This window comes from Balaenoptera acutorostrata, chromosome 6 (assembly GCF_949987535.1).
Source record: "Balaenoptera acutorostrata chromosome 6, mBalAcu1.1, whole genome shotgun sequence".
NCBI lineage: Eukaryota > Metazoa > Chordata > Mammalia > Artiodactyla > Balaenopteridae > Balaenoptera > Balaenoptera acutorostrata.
In genome coordinates this window covers 112175912-112183867 of record NC_080069.1, presented here as the reverse complement: position 1 = coordinate 112183867, position 7956 = coordinate 112175912, and the positions used below count along the sequence as shown (strand labels likewise).

At 41.5% G+C, this 7956-nt stretch overlaps 1 pseudogene; it reads left to right on the top strand.

Annotated features, from left to right (window-relative positions):
* The first annotated feature begins 4377 nt into the window (after positions 1-4377).
* Positions 4378-7533, top strand: LOC103017174 (kunitz-type protease inhibitor 2-like; annotated as a pseudogene).
* Positions 7534-7956: the final 423 nt, after the last annotated feature.

The window sequence follows — 7956 nt, the reverse complement described above, 5'->3', positions numbered from 1 at the left end:
TTAGAGACCACTGTGAAGTTATTAACTGGCCGAATTTCAATATTGTTGTGTCTCAGGGAATAGGGAGGCCTGAGGAGAGGGAGAGAGATGGGGGAACAGCCAGTCGGTGGAGCAGTCAGAATACACACAGCATTTATCAATTAAGTTCACCATCTTACATGGGCATGGTTAATGGCTCCCCCAAATAACTATTACACAATACTAACATCAAGGATCACTGATCACAGATCACCATAACAAATGTAATAATAATGAAAAAGTTTGAACTATTGCAATAATTACCAAAATTGGCACAGAGATATTAGGTGAACAAATGCCGTTGGAAAAGATGGCACCAACAGACTCGCTTGATGCAGGGTTGCCATAGACCTTCAATTGTAAAAAACACAGTATCTGCAAGCACTATAAAGTAAAGCACAAAAAAACAACGTATGCCTGTATATGGCAAATCTCTGTACCTTCTTCTTAATTTTATCATAAACCTAAAACTGCTCTTTAAAATTCTTTAAAAAAATTAGAGGAAAGGTGAAAGCCAAGGGAGGGAGAGAGAAGGAGAGCAAATACGTGGAGAGCTACAGTCCTCATTTACACAAATGGTCAAGAAGCCATAGTGGATATGTTGACTCCCTTCCTCCATCAATTCAAGCTTTGGTTGCCTTTGGCTAGTGTAAGTCAGTTAAAGTTCTTTGCCTAGTCAACTGACCCTTAGACACCTTTGATTCCTGAGGTGTCTAAGCCTGCCTTGTTTTTTGTTAAACTTAATAACTGGGCATGTAAAAGAAAGCATCCAACTCTGCTAGCTTTATAATACTAACCCTAATACTGTAACCCTAATACAGTAACCCTTTGATAATCAGGGCCAATCACACCAACCAATACTAGAAGCCTTACTTCTCTAGCTGTGAACTGAGTTTCTTGACTGATCACAATGTTTTATGAAACACAACAATGGTACCAAAAAAAAGCATTCAGTGATTCTATGGATTATATCAATGGTAGAATTATGACAAACAGAAATGGCAAATAATGCAGATTAAGTGTCAGTATTGATGATTAAAAATTGTTTCCCCCGAGGCTTCCAGATAAAGATGGCAGATTGAGTATAATAATTCAATTTCACTTCCTCTGAAACTCCACTGAAAGTACGGTAGAGGGATTTTTTTTTTAACTCACAAACCTATAAATCCAGAGAGAAGAGAAGAGGAGACAATAGCAACAAAATATTAAGGCTGGAATGTGGAAAAGTGACTTAGGATATAGTGGGGAAAGCCAAGAACTAAATTGATGTATACCACAGAATCTTCCAAAGGCTCAGGGACTAAGTGGACTTTTGGAAGTGGGGGGAGGAGGGCAGGGTAAGAAGGGATATTAAATAAGGACTGATAGAATGCAGTTTTAAAATACATTCCCGGGCTTCCCTGGTGGCGCAGTGGTTCAGAATCTGCCTGCCAATGCAGGGGACACGGGTTCGAGCCCTGGTCTGGGAAGATCCCACATGCCGCGGAGCAACTAGGCCCGTGAGCCACAATTACTGAGCCTGTGCGTCTGGAGCCTGTGCTCCACAACAAGAGAGGCCACAATAGTGAGAGGCCCGCGCACCGCGATGAAGAGTGGCCCCCACTTGCCGCAACAAGAGCTAGCCCTCGCACAGAAACGAAGACCCAATGCAGCCATAAATAAATAAATAATTAAATAATTAAAAAAAAAATACATTCCCAATCTCCCAATTCCTCCCAACCCCCCCTTCCCCCTTGGTATCTGTACATTTGTTCTCTACATCTGTGTCTCTATTTCTGCTTTGCAAATAAGATCATCTATAGCATTTTTCTAGATTCTACATATGTGCATTAATATACGATATTTGTTTTTCTCTTTCTGACTTACTTCACTCTGTATGACACTCTCTAGGTCCGTCCACGTCTATACAAATGACCCAGTTTCGTTCCCTTTTATGGCTGAGATACATATACACTATTGATACTATGTATAAAATAGATAATTAATGAGAACATACTGTATAGCACTGGGAATTCTTCTTAATGCATTGTGGTGACCTAAATGGGAAGGAAATCCAAAAAAGAGGGGATATATTTATATGTATAGCTGATTCATTTTGCTGTACAATAGAAACTAACACAACATTGTAAAGCAACTATACTCCAATAAAAATTAATTTAAAAAAATAAAGTACATGCCCCATCCCTTGAGTGTGGGCTGGGCTTAGCGACTTTCTTCTAAAGACTAGGGTATGGAAAGAGAGACACAGTTAACGAGAGAACCCAGAGACACCACCTTAGCCAAGTGAGCACTCAAGTTTAAGATCACCAGTCACAAGTCATGTTGGTGTCATGTTCTCCTGATACGATGCAGTGAAAAGGGCAGTTCATCTCTGTGGCATTCTTCCCCCAAATCCATATTCCTGATGTAATCATGACAAACCCAAACATCAGGCAAACCCAAATAGAGGGGCAGCCTACAATACCTGACCTGTACTCTTCAAAATTGCCAAGGTCACAAAAGACAAGGAAAGACCAAAAAACTGTCACAGCTTGGAGACTAAGGGATCATGATGATTGAATGCAGTGTAATATCCTGAAACAGAGAAGGGCATCAGTGAAAAAACTGGTAAACTCCAAATAAAGTCTGTGGTTTTGTCAACACTATTGTACTCATGTTAATTTCTTAGTTTTGGTAAATGCAGCTTGATTATGGAAGATGTTACCTTTTTGGGAAGCTTGGAGAAGTGTGTACAGGTACTCCATACTATCTTTGCAACTTTTTTGTAAATCTAAAATTTCAAAATAAAAAGATATAAAAATATAAAAGGGAGAAAAGGAGATAGAGCTCTACTTCCCTTCCCTCATGGCATTAACTCTTCCTGCAGAAGACTGGAACTGGTAAATGCAGAATAACTGAACAGCTGTGGTGCAGGTACCCTACTGGGAAACAGGAGCAGGACCTAAGCTGTGCACACTGAATGATAAGACCCAATGCCAGCCTTAGAACTGCGTGCCTGGGCCCCACTTGTTAGAGAGCCCTATGAATCAGAGAGATGGAGAGAATAAATTCATGAAAGAACACATGGGTATCGTTATCAATCAAGGCCCAGCACCCAGTGCTGGCACACTGCAATCTATAACCTTAAATGTGTCCCTTTTGTGACACTAACTTCATTTGGAGATGCTTCTCCTCATCGCTTGCTCTTGTCCTTCTTTCTCCTCTAAATAAAAGGTGACTGACCCTGAATGTTGTATAGGAGTGTGGGTTGTGCTTCTGCTGTCAAACACAGACTTTGCTACAGAAGGAATATGAACAGCAGAAGCACTTCCGTAAGAGAAAATACAAATTAATTAGTTTGACAAATCTTTCTCTCTGAGAGCACGGATGAAATAGGTACTTGCATATTAAAGTCTCAGAGTGTCGGATGTCCATTTTTTTAAATTTCACTTCAAATTCTAGCTGGAGTATCCAGTGATATGCACTAATTAGCATACTATTCAATACCATTATACATAGCAACTGAGAAACACTTTGTAATATTAAATAATTCATATTACTCTTAAGTCTGTGTGTATATATGTCTAGATATAACAAGTATGAAGCAAGCTATGTATTTTACACTGACAGATGGATACTAATTCTAGAATTAGTAATTTGTTTTAGTTTTATAAAATATTTAATATGATTTAAACAAAACGTTAAGTTTGAATTACCAGATAAGCAATAATGAGAGATGGAGCATGAGACGACTTCTCAGTTTTCTCCCTCAATGAGTCATGGTTTCCTTAGGCAAGGTTTGCACAATAGGTAACACTTATCCAACGCTTCTCACACCAGAGGCAATTTCCTCCCTTGCCTCACCAGGGGGGCAGGCATTTGGCAATATATGGAGACATTTTTGATCGCCATGACTCAGGGATGGGGTGCTACTGGCATCTGGTAGATAGAGGCCAGGGATGCTACTAAACATCTCACAATGCACAGGGCAGCCCCCCAGAGCAAAATAATCCATTCCAAAATGTTAACAGTGCCACAGATAAGAAGTCTGTTTTAGATAAATCTAGGAGTTTGGGGTTCTCTAAGCCCTGATGTCTCTCATATACTGCTATTCCATTTGTCAAGACCCCACTCTTCCCTAATCTAGCTAACCCTGACATTCATATAAAATGCTTGGCAAAGTATGTGGATTCACATACTAATGTAATTTACCAAATCACAGAATCAGTCTCTGAATTTGGTTTTCAGTTACCTCAGCCCTATGACTACAAGCAATAAGAGATTTTGACAACACTCTCCCATAAAGGCTTTTGAGTTTTATTCCATTAAGGCAACACTTTTGCAATTTGAGTATGTCACCTGCTTGCGTTAAATTACCCCATGCGATTAAAGGCACCCATCATGGTTCCATCACACCTGTTCCCCTTTAAACTGAACTATGGCAACAGCTATCTGATTCCCCAGAGCTTCCTCCTCAGTGAGTACATAGTTCCATATAATCACACAAGATAACTTGATTGGCTATTTTTCCATTGCATACGGAATGCCACTTTACCATCATGGAATATGAAAGAAAGTCTCTGCATTTTGTCTGACCTCTATGTAATAACCATTTCCCTGAGGACATGTTGCCTGCAGCCCACTGTCTGGAACCACTAGATAGTAAGCCCCATGGAGCCAGGGACCAAGCCTATCTTATTAATCACTGTATTCCCAGCACCTAGGCTGTACTTGGCACATAGCAGGCACCTAGTTAATATTTGTTGAATTAATCAGTAAAGTCAAATGTCAATTCCTCTAAGAAACTTTTTTATTAAAGTGCTTATTACATATGTTTCTTCATCTGTTTTTCCTCCTCAACTAAGTCTCTCAAGACAGAGACCTAATAACAAAGACACTTAGCAACCTAGTTACCAAGGTACAGGAAAGACTTTTCAAACAACTCATACAATAAAACCAACATCCCTGCCACCATCATCAAAAGAGACAGTGTGAAAGAACTGAGAGCTTAAGAACTTATAGGCTCTTCACATAGGGAAGTAAAAACTGTGGAAAGGCTGAATAGCTCACGTTTCTAAGTACATGCAGATCTGGTCTCCAAGAGATAACCAAACTGCTTTCACTCCTACCCTCCCCAAAAATGCCCTCTTGAAACGGCCTGGATTTTTTTTTTTACATCCTAATAATGAAAGAAATTCTTTCAAATTTAAATTCATTTGAACAGGCATTCTTCTTTAAAATAACAATTATATCTGAAAATGTTAAGAGGTTGGCTATTAATAATCCATGTACTCATTAGGGCAAATCACTACAGTAAAGTTACTTTTTTTCTAATATCAGAGACTCTCCAAAACAGGAATGTAGGTAATTTTGGTGCAAAGAGAGCTTTGACGGGAGAAGATAGGCTTGGATGGACTGGGGCAATGTGGTATCTAGGGTAGTTAGCACCAAGCACTATGAAGTAGAAGAGAAGCAGATAAGAGAAGTGAAAGGATGCTGAAGACAATATACACCAATTTACAAACTGCCTAAGATCACTTCAAGACTTAGAGAACATAGGGCTTCCCTGGTGGCGCAGTGGTTAAGAATTCGCCTGCCAATGCAGGGGACACGGATTCGAGCCCTGGTCTGGGACGATCCCACATGCTGTGGGGCAACTAAGCCCGTGCGCCACAACTACTGAGCCTGCGAGCCACAACTACTGAAGCCCTTGCGCCTAGAGCCCGTGCTCCGCAACAAAGAGAAGCCACTGCAATGAGAAGCCCGCGCACCGCAACGAACCATAGCCCCCGCTCACTGCAACTAGAGAAAAAGCCCGTGCGCAGCAACGAAGACCCAACGCAGCCAAAAGTAAATAAATAAATAAATTTATTTTTAAGAAAAAGACTTAGAGAACATCTTCGGCTCTTGTTTCTGCACTTCACTTGCTCTCTGGTTAGCACTATGGTTCACCTGCTTCTAAATTAAGGATTACATGATGGATTCTGGGAGGAGGCTTCTTCTGAACATGAAGTCCACTAAATATCACCACTGTGCTGCTCACTTTCCTTGCAGCCACAGAATTGTGCATGCCCAATGCTCCTGTTAGTACTGTTGAGGCAACAATTAACTTTCTGCCACTTTGGAAGGTCTAGAGTTCTCAAAAAAGTCTTGTGATGATTTCATCACCTGACTAAATTAGCTGACACAGAGCTAAGAATGATTCAATGACTGCTTACAGAGTATAAAAACTGATTAATTCCACTCAAGGGGAAAAAAATCACTGACAAAACCAAACACTTTTACTAATTACTGTATTGCCACTCCATAAACACATGGTAGCTTTTATAGTAAAAAAAGATAGTTCCACTATGCTGAATTACAATCACTTAGTTGAATGCTAAGCATAATTTAATTTTATTAATTTTGAGGGGATTTGTATAAAATCACTCCTTAATTTTATGAAATGCAGATTACAATACAGACTGTTTGCCATGATTTAATGCATAGCTTGTTTTTTTATTTTCCTTTCAGTCTATGTATATTTGATTAATAAATAATAAAAATAGAACCAAACACAGCAGTAGTTCTCAGCTTACTTTCTTCCAGTAGAAAAAGTTTCCATTTCTCCATGGATAAACCAATGTTTAGGGGAAGTGTGACAAAAAGTCACTTTGTTTTTATATTTCAAAAAAAAATCCTAGGGGTGGAGCCCGTCACGGCGCAGCTGTGTGGGCTGAGGTGGTGGTACTGGGCACTTCTCGCCCTGCTGGCATCGCTGCTCCTCTCCCACTGAGGCGGCTGACGGAGAATGTGGCGTCCATGGAAGCAAGGGCATCTACTAAGAGTGAGGTGTTTCTCCAGCCACACACAGCTGCACAGACTTTTGCCGAGTTTCGAAGAGTGTGGGGAAATGCCGGGCCTCCATCCCTAAGTGGCGGTACAATGTCACTGAGGGATCCTGCCAGCAGTTTGTGTATGGAGGCTGCGGAGGGAATGACAATAACTACATGACCAAGGAGGAGTGTCTTGCAAAGTGCGCTGGTGTCACAGTCAACACCATCGATGATCTGTCCAGGAATGGAGCGGATTCCTCTGTCCCAAGTGTTCCTGGAAGGCAGGATTCTGATGACCTGTCCAGTGATATTTTCAACTATGAAGAATACTGCACTGTCAAGGCTGTCCCTGGGGCTTGCCGCGCATCCTTCCCACGCTGGTACTTTAATGCCGAGAAGAACTCTTGTGATAACTTCACCTGCAGCGGATGCCGGGCAATAAAAACAGCTACCTCTCCAAGGAGGAGTGCATGCAGCGCTGCTTCGGCAAGCAGTTGTGTCCTGCCCCGCCCCGCACTAAAGTGGTGGTCCTGGCAGGGCTGTTCGTGATGGTCCCGATCCTCTTGCTGGGAGCCTCTGCGGTCTGCCTGATCAGGGTGGGGCGCAGGAACCAGGAGCGCGCCCCCCGCACCGTGTGGAGCTCTGGGGGCGACAAAGAGCTCCTGGTGAAGAACACTTTCGTCCTGTGAATGCCCTGTCGCCAAGGGGCTGCCCTCCTCAATCCCCCGTTAATGAAGAGAATCTGGGAAGGGAGGGGAGACAAGTGTTGAACGCATCTGTGCTTTTTCAAATAGAGTGATTGGTTTGTATTTGCACGATCATTAGGGCTTTTGGTCTGTTTGTTAATCCAGAAGGTAAGAGGGCTGCTCCCTGGTCTCCCGGGATGGGTTTGCTTTGGAAATTCTCTTAGAGAAGGGCTGTGCACTTTGCAAATGGTCTAGCCCTAGATGGGAGTCGGTTCCTCTTCGATTTATTTCTTTGCTCCACGTATAGTTTTCTTAGCTTATGTTGAATCCTATTGTCTCCTTTCTGATCACAAAAGTAATGTTTAATACTTTCCTTTGTTTGTTTTCTGTTTTGTTTTGTTTTTTTAAAGTAAGCAGAAACATGTTTTTTTCATTAGGATTCTGAAAGGAAGAAGTAA